This window comes from Nerophis lumbriciformis, linkage group LG03, assembly GCF_033978685.3.
Source record: "Nerophis lumbriciformis linkage group LG03, RoL_Nlum_v2.1, whole genome shotgun sequence".
NCBI lineage: Eukaryota > Metazoa > Chordata > Actinopteri > Syngnathiformes > Syngnathidae > Nerophis > Nerophis lumbriciformis.
The window spans coordinates 39,502,663-39,520,257 of NC_084550.2; the positions used below are offsets into that span (position 1 = coordinate 39,502,663).

The 17,595-nt window shown below is 37.5% G+C and overlaps 1 protein-coding gene across 6 annotated transcripts in view; it reads left to right on the forward strand.

Moving 5' to 3' along the window:
• Positions 1-17,595, forward strand: part of ppp1r16b (protein phosphatase 1, regulatory subunit 16B) — a 276,451-nt gene that overhangs the window by 192,322 nt on the left and 66,534 nt on the right. The gene's annotated exons all lie outside the window — the stretch shown is intronic.

Consider the following 17,595-nt stretch of genomic DNA (forward strand, 5'->3'; position numbering starts at 1 on the left):
GTTGAACAGTTTAAGAAAAACCTTTCTCAACCAGCTATTGCAAGGAATTTAGGGATTTCACCATCTACGTTCCTTAATATCATCAAAGGGTTCAGAGAATCTGGAGAAATCACTGCACGTAAGCAGCTAAGCCCGTGACCTTTGATCCATCAGGCTGTACTGCATCAACAAGCTACATCAGTGTGTAAAGGATATCACCACATGGGCTCAGGAACACTTCAGAAACCCACTGTCAGTAACTACAGTTGGTCGCTACATCTGTAAGTGCAAGTTAAAACTCTCCTATGCAAGGCGAAAACCGTTTATCAACAACACCCAGAAACGCCGTCGGCTTCGCTGGGCCAGAGCTCATCTAAGATGGACTGATACAAAGTGGAAAAGTGTTCTGTGGTCTGACGAGTCCACATATCAAATTGTTTTTGGAAACTGTGGACGTCGCGTCCTCCGGAACAAAGAAGAAAAGAACCATCCGGATTGTTATAGGCGCAAAGTTAAAAAGCCAGCATCTGTGATGGCATGGGGGTGTATTAGTGCCCAAGACATGGGTAACTTACACAACTGTGAAGGCGCCATTAATTCTGAAAGGTACATACAGGTTTTGGAGCAACATATGTTGCCATCCAAGCAACGTTACCATGGACGCCCCTGCTTATTTCAGCAAGACAATGCCAAGCCACGTGTTACATCAACGTGGCTTCATAGTAAAAGAGTGCGGGTACTAGACTGGCCTGCCTGTAGTCCAGACCTGTCTCTCATTGAAAATGTGTGGCGCATTTTGAAGCCTAAAATACCACAATGGAGACCCCCGGACTGTTGAACAACTTAAGCTGTACATCAAGCAAGAATGGGAAAGAATTCCACCTGAGAAGCTTAAAAAATGTGTCTCCTCAGTTCCCAAACGTTTACTGGGTCTTGTTAAAAGAAATGGTGATGTAACACAGTGGTGAACATGCCCTTTCCCAACTACTTTGGCACGTGTTGCAGCCATGAAATTCTAAGTTAATTGTTATTTGCAAAAAAAAAATAAAGTTTATGAGTTTGAACATCAAATATGTTGTCTTTGTAGTGCATTCAACTGAATATGGGTTGAAAAGGATTTGCAAATCATTGTATTCCGTTTATATTTATATCTAACACAATTTCCCAACTCATATAGAAACGGGGTTTGTAGTTTTTCACGTGTCCTCATCATCATGAATTGTCTTATTTTGTATCAAGCAACATGATAACTTTTCTGTGAGATGCGTTGGTAATCTCAAACTCAGTCATTTGGAAAAAAAAAAAAAAGTATTTATTCTACCACCAAAACTCAACTATAAATATAATTTAAAATAACATCAGATATAAATTTGTACTGAAAAAACAAAAACAAGTAAAATGATAGTAAACATCCATCCATCCATTTCCTACCGCTTGTCGCTTTTGGGGTAGCGGAGGGTGCTGGAGCCTACCTCAGCTGCATCCGGGCGTAAGGCGGGGTACACCCTGGACAAGTCACCACCTCATCACAGGGCCAACATTGTATCGAACTAATAAATAATAAATATGTAGTAAATATACTGTAGTGTAAACAAATATAATGGTTGATAAAAAAATATATGTAGGCAAAAAAATGTTTTATGTTTTACTTTCATTGTTATGTCCATCCATCCATTTTTTACCGCTTGTCCCTTTTGGGGTCGCGGGGGGTGCTGGAGCCTATCTCAGCTGAATTCGGGCATAAGGCGGGGTACACCCTGGACAAGTCGCCACCTCATCGCAGGGCCAACACTGTATCAAACTAATAAATAACAAATATGTAGTAAATATACTGTAGTGTAAACAAATATAATGGTTGATAAGAAATATATGCAGGCAAAAAAAAATGTTTTATGTTTTACTTTCATTGTTATGTATTTTTATTTATTATTACATTTTTATTTTGCTAGACATTGAGTGTAACAACAGGGAATAATTGTATAATTTTGGGCAGAATTGTTCAAATGTTTTTATAAATATTATTAATAAACATGATTTCTGGATTAAAATATTACATAATAACTACTCGCTATCAAGTATACTGTAGTACAGGGGTCACCAACCTTTTTGAAACCAAGAGCTACTTCTTGGGTACTGATTAATGCAAAGGGCTACCAGTTTGATACACACTTAGATAAATTGCCAGAAATAGCCAATTTGCTCAATTTACCTTTAACTCTATGTTATTATTAATAATTAATGATATTTATCTTTTACGGAAGGTTTTTTGTAGAGAATAAATAATGAAACAAACACTTAATTGAACGGTTTAAAAGAGGAGAAAACACGAAAAAAATGAAAATTAAATTTTGAAACATAGTTTATCTTCAATTTCAACTCTTTAAAATTCAAAATTCAACTGAAAAAAAAGAAGAGAAAAACTAGCTAATTCGAATCTTTTTGAAAAATTAAAAAAATAATTTATGGAACATCATTAGTAATTTTTCCTGATTAAGATTAATTTTAGAATTTTGATGACACGTTTTGAATAGGTTAAAATCCAATCTGCACTTTGTTGGAATATATAACAAATTGGACCAAGCTATATTTCTAACAAAGACAAATCATTATTTCTTCTAGATTTTCCAGAACAAAATGTTTTAAAAGAAATTCAAAAGACTTTGAATTAAGATTTATATTTGATTCTACAGATTTTCTAGATTTGCCAGAATATTTTTTTAAAATTTTAATCATAATAAGTTTGAAGAAATATTTCACAAATATTCTTCGTCGAAAAAACAGAAGCTAAAATTAAGAATTAAATTAAAATTTATTTATTATTCTTTACAATAAAAAAAAAATGTTTACTTGAACATTGATTTAAATTGTCAGGAAAGAAGAGGAAGGAATTTAAAAGGTAAAAAGGTATATGTGTTTAAAAATCCTCAAATCATTTTTAAGGTTGTATTTTTTCTCTAAAATTGTCTTTCTGAAAGTTATAAGAAGCAAAGTAAAAAAATAAATGAATTTATTTAAACAAGTGAAGACCAAGTCTTTAAAATGTTTTCTTGGATTTTCAAATTCTATTTCAGTTTTGTCTCTTAGAATTAAAAATGTCGGGCAAAGCGAGACCAGCTTGCTAGTAAATAAATACAATTTAAAAAATAGAGGCAGCTCACTGGTAAGTGCTGCTATTTGAGCTATTTTTAGAACAGGCCAGCGGGCGACTCAACTGGTCCTTATGGGCGACCTGGTGCCCGCGGGCACCGCGTTGGTGACCCCTGCTGTAGTGGAAAGAAATACGTTTGATAAAAAACAAATTATACAGGCAAAAAATATATTTTAATTCAAATAACAATGGCAATATAATAAAACTATGATATTAATTTTTTTTAAATTGTATTTTTACCTTTCAAATGTGTTCTACCACCATAGGGGTGTGTGCTTCTATGTGTCATGAGTACAATTCAATAAAATGCAAAACATCCTCACATGTATTGGTGCAACACATCTTTGGACAATTTTGACCAATATTTTAAGTTAAAGCATAATTTTTTATTATTTTTTTAATTCCAAATAATCAGAACTATTGTGTGGGGTTGTTTTTCAGGAGCTGAGCACCTTAGTTCCAGTGAAAGGAACTTTGAATGCTCCAGGATACCAAAAACATTTTGGACAATTCCATGTTCCCAACCTTGTGGGAACAGTTTGGAACGGGCCCCTTCCTCTTCCAACATGACAAGGTCCATAAAGACATGGATGACAGAGTCTGGTGTGGATGAACTTGACTGGCTTGCACTGAGTCCTGACCTGAACCCGATAGAACACCTTTGGGATGAATTAGAACGGAGACTGAGAGCCAGGCCTGTGTGTGTGACCTCACCAATGCGCTTTTGGAATGGTATAAAATTCCTATAAACACACTCCGCAACCTTGTGGACAGCCTTCCCAGAAGAGTTGAAGCTGTAATAGCTGCAAAAGGTGGACCGACATCATATTGAACCCTATGGGTTAGGAATGGGATGGCACTTCACGTTAATATGTGAGTCAAGGCAGGTGACCAAATACTTTTGGCAATATAGTGTATATTACAGTGTCTTCAAAGTGTGCATTTCTTTACGAAAATTGGGACTTTTGTTCCAGGCTAGACCCAATTATTAAATTTTACATTGTTCCTTATGGAGAACTCTGCTTCACCATACAAACCTTTCGATTTATCTGAACCATGTTCAAGAACCAATTAAATTCGTAAATCGAGGTTCCACTGTAGAAACAGGACAACGGTCACAACTTGAGAAGCTTTTTCCACCATTCTTCCAAAAGCGCATTGGTGAGGTCACACACTGATGTTGGTCGAGAAGGCCTGGCTCTCAGTCTCCGTTCTAAGTTCAGGTCAGGACTCTGTGCAGGCCAGTCAAGTTCATCCACACCAGACTCTGTCATCCATGTCTTTATGGACCTTGCTTTGTGCACTGGTGCACAGTCATGTTGGAACAGGAAGGGGCCCGCTCCAAACTGTTCCCACAAGGTTGGAATTGGTATCCTAGAGCATTCAAAGTTTCTTTCACTAGAACTAAGGGGCCAAGCCCAACTCCTGAAAAACAACCCCACACCATAATTCCTCCTCAACCAAATTTCACACTCGGCACAATGCAGTCCGAAATGTAGCGTTCTCCTGGCAACCTCCAAACCCAGACTGGTCCATCAGATTGCCAGATGGAAAAGTGTGATTCATTACTCCAGAGAAGGCGTCTCCACTGCTCTAGAGTCCAGTGGCGATGTACTTTACACCACTGCATCCCACACTTTGCATTGGACTTGGTGATGTATGGCTTAGATTCAGCTGCTCGGCCATGGAAACGCATTCCACGGAGCTCTCTGCGTACTGTTCGTGGGCTAATTGGAAGGTCACATGAAGTTTGGAGCTCTGTAGCAACTGAAAGTCTCTTTGCACTATGCGCTTCAGCATCCGCTGACCCCTCTCTGTCAGTTTACGTGGCCTACCACTTGGTGGCTGAGTTGCTGTTGTTCCCAAACGCTTCCAATTTCTTATAATAAAGCCGACTTTGGAATATTTAGGAGCGAGGGAGTTTCACGACTGGATTTGTTGCACAGGAGGCATCCTATGACAGTTCCACGCTGGAAATCACTGAAAGCGGCTCATTCTTTCACAGATGTTTGTAGAAACAGTCTCCATGCCTAAGTGCTTGATTTTATACACCTGTGCCAATTGATTAGGACACCTGAATGCCATCATTTGGATGGGTGGCCAAATACTTTTGGCAATATATGTATGTATATATATACATATATATATATACATATATATATATATATATATATATATATATATATATATATATATATATATATATATATATATATGTATGAAAATAGACCTGTTCATCTACAGTGTGCCTTATAATTGGGTGCGCCTTATGGGCTGAACAAACTGAACATTATTCTTTTTTTAAACGGCCCAACACAAATTGGACATACACACACTTTTAATGACAATATTTATTAATATTATGCAATATCTTAAAGGGGAACATTATCACCAGACCTATGTAAGCGTCAATATATACCTTGATGTTGCAGAAAAAAGACCATATATTTTTTTAACCGATTTCTGAACTCTAAATGGGTGAATTTTGGCAAATTAAACGCCTTTCTATTATTCGCTCTCGGAGCGATGACGTCACAACATGACGTCACATCGGGAAGCAATCCGCCATTTTCTCAAACACCGAGTCAAATCAGCTCTGTTATTTTCCGTTTTTCCGACTGTTTTCCGTACCTTGGAGACATCATGCCTCGTCGGTGTGTTGTCGGAGGGTGTAACAACACGAACAAGGACGGATTCAAGTTGCACCAGTGGCCCAAAGATGCAAAAGTGGCAAGAAATTGGACGTTTGTTCCGCACACTTTACCGACGAAAGCTATGCTACGACAGAGATGGCAAGAATGTGTGGATATCCTGCGACACTCAAAGCAGATGCATTTCCAACGATAAAGTCAAAGAAATCTGCCGCCGGACCCCCATTGAATCTGCCGGAGTGTGTGAGCAATTCAGGGACAAAGGACCTCGCTAGCACGGCAAGCAATGGCGGCAGTTTGTTCCCGCAGACGAGCGAGCTAAACCGCCTGGATGTCTTATCAAGAGAATAATATCGACCCTAGCTTCCCTGGCCTGCAGACATCAACTCCAAAACTGGACAAATCAGCTTTCAGGAAAAGAGAGCGGATGAGGGTATGTCTACAGAATATATTAATTGATGAAAATTGGGCTGTCTGCACTCTCAAAGTGCATGTTGTTGCCAAATGTATTTCATGTGCTGTAAACCTAGTTCAAAGTTGTTAGTTTCCTTTAATGCCAAACAAACACATACCAATCGTTGGTTAGAAGGCGATCGCCGAATTCGTCCTCGATTTCTCCCGTGTCGCTGGCTGTCGTGTCGTTTTTGTCGGTTCAAACCGATATGGCTCAATAGATTCAGTTTCTTCTTCAATTTTGTTTTCGCTACCTGCCTCCACACTACAACCATCCGTTTCAATACATGCCTAATCTGTTGAATCGCTTAAACCGCTGAAATCCGAGTCTGAATCCGAGCTAATGTCGCTATAGCTTGCTGTTCTATGCGCCATGTTTGTTTGTATTAGCTTCACTATGTGACGTCACAGGAAAATGGACGGGTGTATATAACGATGGTTAAAGTCAGGCACTTTGAAGCTTTTTTTAGGGATATTGCGTGATGGGTCAAATTTTGAAAAAAACTTCGAAAATTAAAATAAGCCACTGGGAACTGATTTTTAATGGTTTTAACCCTTCTGAAATTGTGAAAATGTTCCCCTTTAACAATATTAATAATTTATTAATTAATATTAATACTATACAATGCATTGTCAGTATACCATTTAATAATATACAAAAAAGTATAATTTAAGGTGTATAATAATCGATTTTGAATCAAATGGTCAGGGTGCCCAAAGATTCCCAACTCTGCTGTAGTAGTGATCCAATCATCACTTCAAACCTCCCTGAAAGGTTCAGTGAACTTCAAAAGAGCTATGATTCAAGATGGCACCTGAAACAAATTAAATGGTCTGGAAGAGGCTCTTCTCACAATGGCAGGTAGATGGTTCAGGTTATAGTGCAGGGTCATGAAATAAATCACAGTCGTGTCAATGAATACTTCCCTATATCAGGTGTGTGTGTGTGTGTGTGTGTGTGTGTGTGTGTGTGTGTGTGTGTTCTTGTATTTCTACCCTTCTTGAGACATCAAGAAGGAAAAGTAGCTTCCATATGAGGTGTGAACAAGTGATGACGTAAATCATGGTCCCAATAACATTGCATCTAATAGAGCAGTGTTTTTCAAACACTGTGCCGCGGCACAAGAGTGTGCCGTGAGATACAGTCTGGTGTGCCGTGGGAGATCAGGTAATTTCACTAATTTGGGGTAAAAATATTTTTTTGAAAATAAGTAATTATAGTCTGCAAATAATGTGCCGTTGTTGAGTGTCGGTGCTGTCCAGAGCTCGGCAGGGTAACAATGTAATACTCTTCCATATCAGTAGGTGGCAGCAGGTAGCTAATTGCTTTGTAGATGTCGGGAACATGGTTTGTCGTGGTGAAAAGGTATCTTAATGCTAAAACCAAAAATAAACAAAAGGTGAGTGCCCCTAAGAAAAGGCATTGAAGCTTAGGGAACGAAACTAAAACTGAACTGGCTACAAAGTAAACAAAAACAGAATGCTGGACGACAGCAAAGACTTACTGTGGAGCAAAGACGGCGTCCACGAAGTACATTCGAACATGACACGACAAACAACAATGTCCCCACAAAGAAGGATAAAAATAACTGAAATATTCTTGATTGCTAAAACAAAGCAGGTGCGGGGAATAGCACTCAAGGAAGACATGAAACTGCTACAGAGAAATACCAACAAAACAGGATAAGTCACCAAAATAGGAGTGCAAGACAAGAACTAAAACACTACACACAGGAAAACAGCAAAAAACTCAAAATAAGTCACGGCGTGATGTGACAGGTGGTGACAGTACACCTACTTTGAAACAAGAGCTATATTGATGCATGCTTGGTTAGGGTTTAAAGTCATACCCAACAATTGCGACAACGACTTTTTATTGTCAATATCGGCTGCTGAGTTTCATTTATTTTTATGATTTCTGCTGGTGGTGTGCCTACGGATTTTTTCAATGACAAAAATGTGCCTTGGCTCAAAAAAGGTTGAAAAACACGGTAATAGAGAATGTCTCATTTGCACCCCTGCTGGTGATATCTATCAAAATGAGGGTGGTCCCAAAAAGGAGGGATTTTTTCAAATTGACTGTGTGTCTCTTTTAAAAGTGCCCCCCCTCTGGTCAACATATGAAATAACAAGTGTGTGTAAGAAATTGAAATGCGCCCCCTTTGGCCAAAATGTATTAAAAAATAAATAAATACATATGTATATAGAGACATACTGTCATAACTTGAAGTAAATAATGAAGATTATAAAGCAATTACAAACAAAAAATAAATACATTTAAAAAAGGAACTAAAAGCAGTCTTTTTCTCACAATGTGTCGACTTCTTTCTCATAAAATTTGGGACAATTTCTCATATTCTTTCTGTTTCTGTAATATTGCAAGATTTTCTCGTAAAATTGTGACTTTTTTATGTAAAATTATTACTTTTTAATGCAAAATGGTGACATTTGTCATATAAAATTCAGACTTTTATCACAATATTGCCAATTTTCTTGTTCTTGTAAAATAGTGAAATCTTTTGAGTAAACTTATGACTTTTGTCATAATTTTGCCGAGTAAAATTCAGATTATTATTGTAATATTGCCAAAATTTCAAAGTTTTCATATTGAAATTGTGACTTTTGTCGAGTAAAATTATGACTCTTTTAAGCTTTTCTAGTAAAATTCCAACTTTTTTCATAATATTACACAAATGTTCAGTTTTTCTTGTAAAATTTTGACCTGCGTCGTGTGAAATTAAATTGTGACCTTTTTCTTGTGAAATTCCAACACATTTTTCACAACAAGCTTTTTAATATTTGCATAGTATGTATATATTATTAATGTTGTAAATACAAATCTTTATATATATAAAAAGGGTGGTCCTTTAGAGGTAGGCATTTTTCGGAGGTCTCAAGAAGGTAAAAAATACAAGTGTGTGTGTGTGTGTGTGTGTGTGTGTGTGTGTGTGTGTGTGTGTGTGTGTGTGTGTGTGTGTGTGTGTGTGTGTGTGTGTGTGTGTGTGTGTGTGTGTGTGTTCTTGTATTTCTACCCTTCTTAAGACATCAAGAAGGAAAAGTATTTTCCATATGAGGAGGTGTGAACAAGTGATGACATAAATCATGGTCCCAATAACATTGCATCTAATAGAGAATGTCTCATTTGCACCCCTGGTGGTGATATCTATCAAAATGAGGGTAGTCCCAAAAAGGAGGGATTTTTTCAAATTGACTGTGTGTCGGTTTTAAAAGTGCTCCCCCTCTGGTCAACATATGAAATAAGTGTGTGTAAGAAATTGAAATGCGCCCCCTTTGGCCAAAATGTATTAAAAAACAAATAAATACATATGTATATAGAGAAATACAGTCATAACTTGAAGTAAATAATGAAGATTATAAACCAATTACAAACAAAAAATAAATACATTTAAAAAAGGAACTAAAAGCAGTCATTTTCTCCCAATGTGTCGACTTATTTCTCATAAAATTTGGAACTATTTCTCATATTCTTTCTGTTTCTGTAATATTGCAATATTTTCTCGTAAAATGGTTACTTTTTTATGTAAAATTATTACTTTTTAATGCAAAATGGTGACAATTGTCATATAAAATTCCGACTTGTATCAAAATATTGCCAATTTTCTTGTTGTTCTTGTAAAATAGTGAAATCTTTTGAGTAAACTTATGACTTTTGTCATAATTTTGCCGAGTAAAATTCCGATTATTATTATTTTAATATTGCCAAAATTTCAAAGTTTTCATATTGAAATTGTGACTTTTGTCGAGTAAAATTATGACTCTTTTAAGTTTTTCTCGTAAAATTCCAACTTTTTTCATAATATTGCACAAATGTTCAGTTTTTCTTGTAAAATTTTGACCTGCGTCGTGTGAAATTAAATTGTGACCTTTTTCTTGTGAAATTCCAACACATTTTTCACAACAAGCTTTTTAATATTTGCATAGTATGTATATATTATTAATGTTGTAAATACAAAACTTTATATATATAAAAAGGTTGGTCCTGAAGAGGGAGGCATTTTTCCGGAGGTTTCAAGAAGGTACAAAATACAAGAGTGTGTGCGTGTGTGTGTGTGTGTGTTCTTGTATTTCTACCCTTCTTCAGACATCAAGAAGGAAAAGTATCTTCCATATGAGGAGGTGTGAACAAGTGATGACATAAATCATGGTCCCAATAACATTGCATCTAATAGAGAATGTCTTATTTGCACCCCTGGTGGTGATATCTATTAAAAGGAGGGTGGTCCCAAAAAGGAGGGATTTTTTCAAATTGACTGTGTGACCCCTCTGGTCAACATATGAAATAACAAGTGTGTGTAAGAAATTGAAATGCGCCCCCTTTGGCCAAAATGTATTAAAAAACAAATAAATACATATGTATTTAGAGACATACAGTCATAACTTGAAGTAAATAATGAAGATTATATACCAATTACAAACAAAAAATAAATACATTTAAAAAAGGAACTAAAAGCAGTCTTTTTCTCCCAATGTGTCGACTTCTTTCTCATAAAATTTGGAACTATTTCTCATATTCTTTCTGTTTCTGTAATATTGCAATATTTTCTCGTAAAATGGTGACTTTTTTTATGTAAAATTATTACTTTTTAATGCAAAATGGTGACATTTGTCATATACAATTCCGACTTTTATCACAGTATTGCCAACTTTCTTGTTGTTCTTGTAAAATAGTGAAATCTTTTGAGTAAAATTATGACTTTTGTCATAATTTTGCAAGGTAAAATTCCGATTATTATTATAATATTGCCAAAATTTCTAAGTTTTCATATTGAAATTGTGACTTTTGTCGAGTAAAATTATGACTCTTTTAAGTTTTTTCTAGTAAAATTCCAACTTTTTTCATAATATTGCACAAATGGTCAGTTTTTCTTGTAAAATTTTGACCTGCGTCATGTAAAATTAAATTGTGACCTTTTTCTTGTGAAATTCCAACACATTTTTCACAACAAGCTTTTTAATATTTGCATAGTATGTATATATGATTAATGTTGTAAATACAAATCTTTATATATATAAAAAGGGTGGTCCTATAGAGGTAAGCATTTTTGGGAGGTCTCAAGAAGGTAAAAAATACAAGTGTGTGTGTGTGTGTGTTCTTGTATTTTCATCCTTATTGAGACATGACGAAGGAAAAGTAGCTTCCATATGAGGTGTGAACAAGTGATGACATAAATCATGGTCCCAAAACCATTGCATCTAATAGAGAATGTTTCATTTGCACCCCTGCTGGTGATATCTATCAAAATGAGGGTGGTCCCAAAAAGGAGGGATTTTTTCAAATTGACTGTGTGTCGCTTTTAAAAGTGCTCCCCCTCTGGTCAACATATGACATAACAAGTGTGTGTAAGAAATTGAAATGTGCCCCCTTTGGCCAAAATGTATTAAAAAATAAATAAATACATATGTATATAGAGACATACTGTCATAACTTGAAGGAAATAACGAAGATTAAAAACCAATTACAAACAAAAAATAAATACATTTAAAAAAGGAACTAAAAGCAGTCTTTTTCTCCCAATGTGTCGACTTCTTTCTCATAAAATTTGGAACTATTTCTCATATTCTTTCTGTTTCTGTAATATTGCAATATTTTCTCGTAAAATGGTTACTTTTTGTATGTAAAATTATTACTTTTTAATGCAAAATGGTGACATTTGTCATATAAAATTCAGACTTTTATCACAACATTGCCAATTTGTTTGTTCTTGTAAAATAGTGAAATCTTTTGAGTAAAATTTTGCAGAGTAAAATTCTGATTATTATTATAATATTGCCAAAATGTCTAAGTTTTCATGTTGAAATTGTGACTTTTGTCGAGTAAAATTATGACTCTTTTCATGAAATTGCCAAACTTTTAGGCTTTTCTAGTAAAATTCCAACTTTTTTCATAATATTACACAAATGTTCAGTTTTTCTTGTAAAATGTTGACCTGCGTCGTGTAAAATTACGACTTGTATAATGATACTGCCGAAATTCTGAGTTTTTCTTGTGAAATTGTGACCTTTTTCTTGTGAAATTCCAACAAATTTTTCACAACAAGCTTTTTAATATTTGCATAGTATGTATATATTATTAATGTTGTAAATACAAATCTTTATATATATAAAAAGGGTGGTCCTAAAGATGTAGGCATTTTTCGGCGGTCTCAAGAAGATAAAAAATACAAGAGTGTGTGTGTGTGTGTGTGTGTGTGTGTTTGTGTGTGTGTGTGTGTGTGTGTGTAAGACCAGCTGAGATGGATGTGACATCTCATTTAAAGAGAGATCACCACCATCCCCTTTCATTTCAAAGTCTATGTTGCTTTCCATCTGTCCTTAATGGGAATGGGTTGATAAAACAAAGAATGTTTGTACAACTTACACATATTTCTTTACAGCCACAGTCGTGTTTGTGTTTATGTTCACAACTGGTCCAGTCTTGAAGAACACTGATCGATCCAAATATAAAATGAAACTACATTTAAGGCCCAAAGGTCACTGCTATGATGTGTTTGTTATTTTTTGGCAGCCCCCGGTTTCCTAAAGCACCAATCATAGACTTTGGATTTGCTACTCATGTGGCTGCCTCTCAGCAGGACATCAATGTTTTATATCGATAATAATTTATATTATTTATGAGCTATTAAAATAAGGACCAGGAGAAAAATATATTAAATGTAAATATATTTATTTAAAATGTAACCTTCCTCTGATTTATAATCCCCACAGAACCTTTCTCCAGAAGGTCTTATCTTTGTCGATGTGATGTCAGATGAAACAAAAATGTAGCTGTTTGGCCACAATACCCAGCAATATGTTTGGAGGAGAAAAGGTGAGGCCTTTAATCCCAGGAACACCATTCCTACCGTCAAGCATGGTGGTTGTAGTATTATGCTCTGGGCCTGTTTTGCTGCCAATGGAACTGGTGCTTTACAGAGAGTAAATGGGACAATGAAAAAAGAGGATTACCTCCAAATTCTTCAGAACAAGCTAAAATCATCAGTTGGGTCTTGGGCGCAGTTGGGTGTTCCAACAGGACAATGACCCCAAACACACGTCAAAAGTGGTAAAGGAATGGCTAAATCAGGCTAGAATGAAGGTTTTAGAATGGCCTTCCCAAAGTCCTGACATAAACGTGTGGACAATGCTGAAGAAACAAGCCCATGTCAGAAAACCAACACATTTAGCTGAACTGCACCAATTATGTCAAGAGGAGTGGTCAAAAATTCAAGCAGAAGCTTGTGGATGGCTACCAAAAGTGCCTTATTGCAGTGAAACTTGCCAAGGGACATGTAAGCAAATATTAACATTGCTGTATGTATACTTTTGACCCAGCAGATTTGGTCACATTTTCAGTAGACCCATAATAAATTCATAAAAGAACCAAACTTCATGAATGTTTTTTGTGAGCAACAAGTATGTGCTCCAATCACTCTATCACAAAAACATAAGACTTGTAGAAATGATTGAAAACTCAAGACAGCCATGACATTATGTTCTTTAGTGTATGTAAACTTTTTATTGTATAAATATATATATAAATAAATATATATATATATATACATATATATATATATATATATATATATATATATATATATATATATATATATATATATATATATAAGGGCTGTTAAACTATAAAATGTTTTATCGCGATTATTCACATTGTCCATAGTTAACTCCAAATTAATCGCGATTAATCACAGAAAGACAATCATGTTTATGGCCAAAGAGAAGAGTGACATGGAGATTGTATTATAATTATGCCTCTCTCCAGGCGGATGTTAGTTGGCTTGAGGAGACACCTCCGTTGAAATAATTTTACCATTCCATGATAATGTTGTAGATCAGGGGTCTCAAACTCAATTTACCTGGGGGCCACTGGATGCAGAAACTGGGTGAGGCTGGGCCGCAAGAAAAGATTTCTTAAAACATATCTAACATGCACTTTTTAATGAATTCACCTTCTTTGAATGGCTTGCCAACCCTCCCGATTTTTCTGGGATACTCCCGAATTTCAGTACCCCTCCCGACAATCTCCCGGGGCAACCATTCTCCCGAATTTGTCCGGATTTTCACCCGGACAACAATATTAAGGGTGTGCCGTGATGGCACTGCCTTTAGCGACCGCTTTTTCACCATACAAACAGCGTGCCGGCCCAGTCACATGTTGTATGAGGCTTCTGCAGCCACACATAAGTGACTGCAAGACATACTTGATCAACAGCCATACAGGTCACACTGACGGTGGCCGTATAAACAACTTTATCACTGTTACAAATATGCGCCACAATGTGAACCCACACCAAACAAGAATGACAAACACATTTCGGGAGAATATCCGCACCGTAACACAACATAAACACAACAGAACAAATACCCAGAACACCTTGCAGCCCTAACTCGGGGCGGGGTGAATGGGGTTTGGTGGTAGCGGGGGCGGGGGCGGGGGGGGATGTGTGTTTGTCATTCTTGTTTGGTGTGGGTTCACAGTGTGGCGCATATTTGTAACAGTGTTAAAGTTGTTAATACGGCCACCTTCAGTGTGACCTGTATGGCTGTTGATCAAGTATGTCTTGCAGTCGCTTACGTGTGTCTACAGAAGCCATATATAACATGTGACTGGGCCGGCACGCTGTTTGCACAGGCTGTAGAGCAGTGTTTTTCAATCACTGTGCCGCGGCACACTAGTGTGCCGTGGGAGATTATGTAATTTCACCTAATTGGATTAAAAATATTTTTTGACAACCAGTAATTATAATCTGCAAATTATGTGGCGTTGTTGAGTGTCGGTGCTGTCTAGAGCGCGGCAGCGTAACCGTGTAATACTCTTCCATATCAGTAGGTGGCAGCCGGTAGCTAATTGCTTTGTAGATGTCGGAAACAGCGGGAGGCAGTGTGCAGGTAAAAAGGTGTCTAATGCTTAAACCAAAAATAAAGAAAAGGTGAGTGCCCCTAAGAAAAGGCATTGAAGCTTAGGGAAGGCTATGCAGAACGAAACTAAAACTGAACTGGCTACAAAGTAAACAAAAACAAAATGCTGGACGACAGCAAAGACTTACTGTGGAGCAAAGACAGCATCCACAAAGTACATCGGAACATGACATGACAATCAACAATGTCCCCACAAAGAAGGATGAAAATCACTTAAATAGTCTTGATTGCTAAAACAAAGTAGATGCAGGAAAATATCACTCAAAGGAAGACATGAAACTGCTACAGGAAAATACCAAAAAAAGAGAAAAATCCACCAAAATAGGAGCGCAAGACAAGAACTGAAACACTACACACAGGAAAACAGCAAAAAACTCTAAATAAGTCACGGCGTGATGTGACAGGTGGTGACAATACACCTACTTTGAGACAAGAGCTATAGTGATGCATGCTTGGTTATGGTTTAAAGTCATATCCAACAATTGCGACAACGACTTTTTACTGTCAACTGAGTTTCGTTTTTTAAATGATTTCTGCTGGCGGTGTGCCTCCGGATTTTTTCCAATAAAAAAAATGTGCCTCGGCTCAAAAAAGGTTGAAAAACACTGCTGTAGAGGACGCTTAAGGCAGTGCAGTCACGGCACGCCCTTAATATTGTTGTCTGGGTGAAAATCGGCAGAAATTTGGGAGAATGGTTGCCCCGTGAGATTTCCGGGAGGGGCACTGAAATTCGTGAGTCTCCCGGAAAAATCGGGAGGGTTTACAAGTATGACACTGTCAAGCGGCATTCATAGAAAACTCTCGCGTGTTTGAGACCCCTGTTGTAGATCTTCCCAGGAACGTGGTGTCTTGTCAACGCTGATTCTACCGGTTTGTGCAGGATGGAACCATAAGTGTTGGTTAGGTCAAGCCAGTGAGTTGCCAAGTCTACTTTGGTTTACCTTCCCTCCCTCAATTGCTTCACCACTCCTGCATGCCCTCGACACACCAGGGACTCCACTCCCTCTTCTGGACAGAGGTCTCTCTGTAAGAGTTCTTTATGAGGAACTCATTTAGCCTTTGGGACACGATCTTAAAGTAGCTGAGTAGCGAGATTATACCAAACTGCTCGATGCCACTGGAGTTCTCTTCCTTTGGGATCCAAAACGCCTTCAGCATGTCTCCACTGGCTGGGGATTTCCCTCTCCACCATATCATCTTCAAAATCTTCCAAAGATGTTTGAGGTGCTGTAGGCACTGTTTATAGATCTTGTAGGGTACACCACTGAGCCCAGGAAGCTTTGACAGTTTGCTTTACCTCTGCCAGGGTGAGTTCATCACTGTTGAATTGGGACACTGGTTCTGGGGGTGTCACCAGTGCTTTGCAAGGGCCAAGCTCCTGGTCTCTTGCAGTGTCACTGAAGGTGAGACTGAGGCTATGTCTACACTAAGCCGGATAACCCCTTAAACAAATAATTATTTAACCTAAGCCCCCGTTTCAGCCACACTAAACTATCGTTTAAGGTCCCCTTCCTTGGATAATTTTTTACAAGGGTAAGTGCGCCGTGTATTTCTTGAATCTCAGGCTCTTAGCTTTGTATGGACTCATTGATCGTTTACAAACTGAGTTCGGAGAGGAAGTGACGCTAGAAAGACCGCACCCCAGCCAGCTTCATAATAAAGCGGTTTCGTAACTCGGAGCTAACCACTGGAAATATGAAGGTGAGTCATCCAGACATGCCCGTGTTTCTCCGTCTTCTACATGTACAGACGCTTGTGGAAATCACACATGAATACCTTAAGAGAAAGCGATTGCAGCTATTTGGGATACAACACTTCTCAGACGGCAAGAGAACTTTCCAATGTCCAGGTCAGCTGTGATTCTACTTAGCGAAAAACTTTGTCCATTTGTCGAAGGAGAGACAACAAAAATGCGAGCTCCCGTGGATGTGATAAAAAAGGTAGCGTGTGCTTTGTATTCCCTGGCCGTCAAGGGAAGACTACGGAAAACGGCGAATGCATTTGGACTGGCAAAGCAGACTGTATCAGTTATTGTCCGCCATGTATGTCGCGGACTCAACGTCTCGGTCCAGAGTATATAAAGTCACCAAAAAGGAATGGACAATGAAGGTGAAGGCAAAAGAGTGAGGAGTGTCTTGACCAGATATCTAGATCCCTAGTCTGATTGTTGTCTCAAAAATGTCATCACATTGTTTACATGTCTAATAAAGATTTGATTAATTTATGATGGATCAGGTGTGATTCACTACAATAGGGCCCCACAGCACACTGGATTCCAGTCAATTGAAATACCAGAACACTGGATAGCTTGTCCATTACTCTCTGCGATTCCTCTGTCTCACCCTCCTCCCAAGTCAAGAGTCTGGGTGTCATCCTCGACAGCACACGTTCCTTTCAAGCCCACATAAACAGCATTACCCGGTCTGCTTA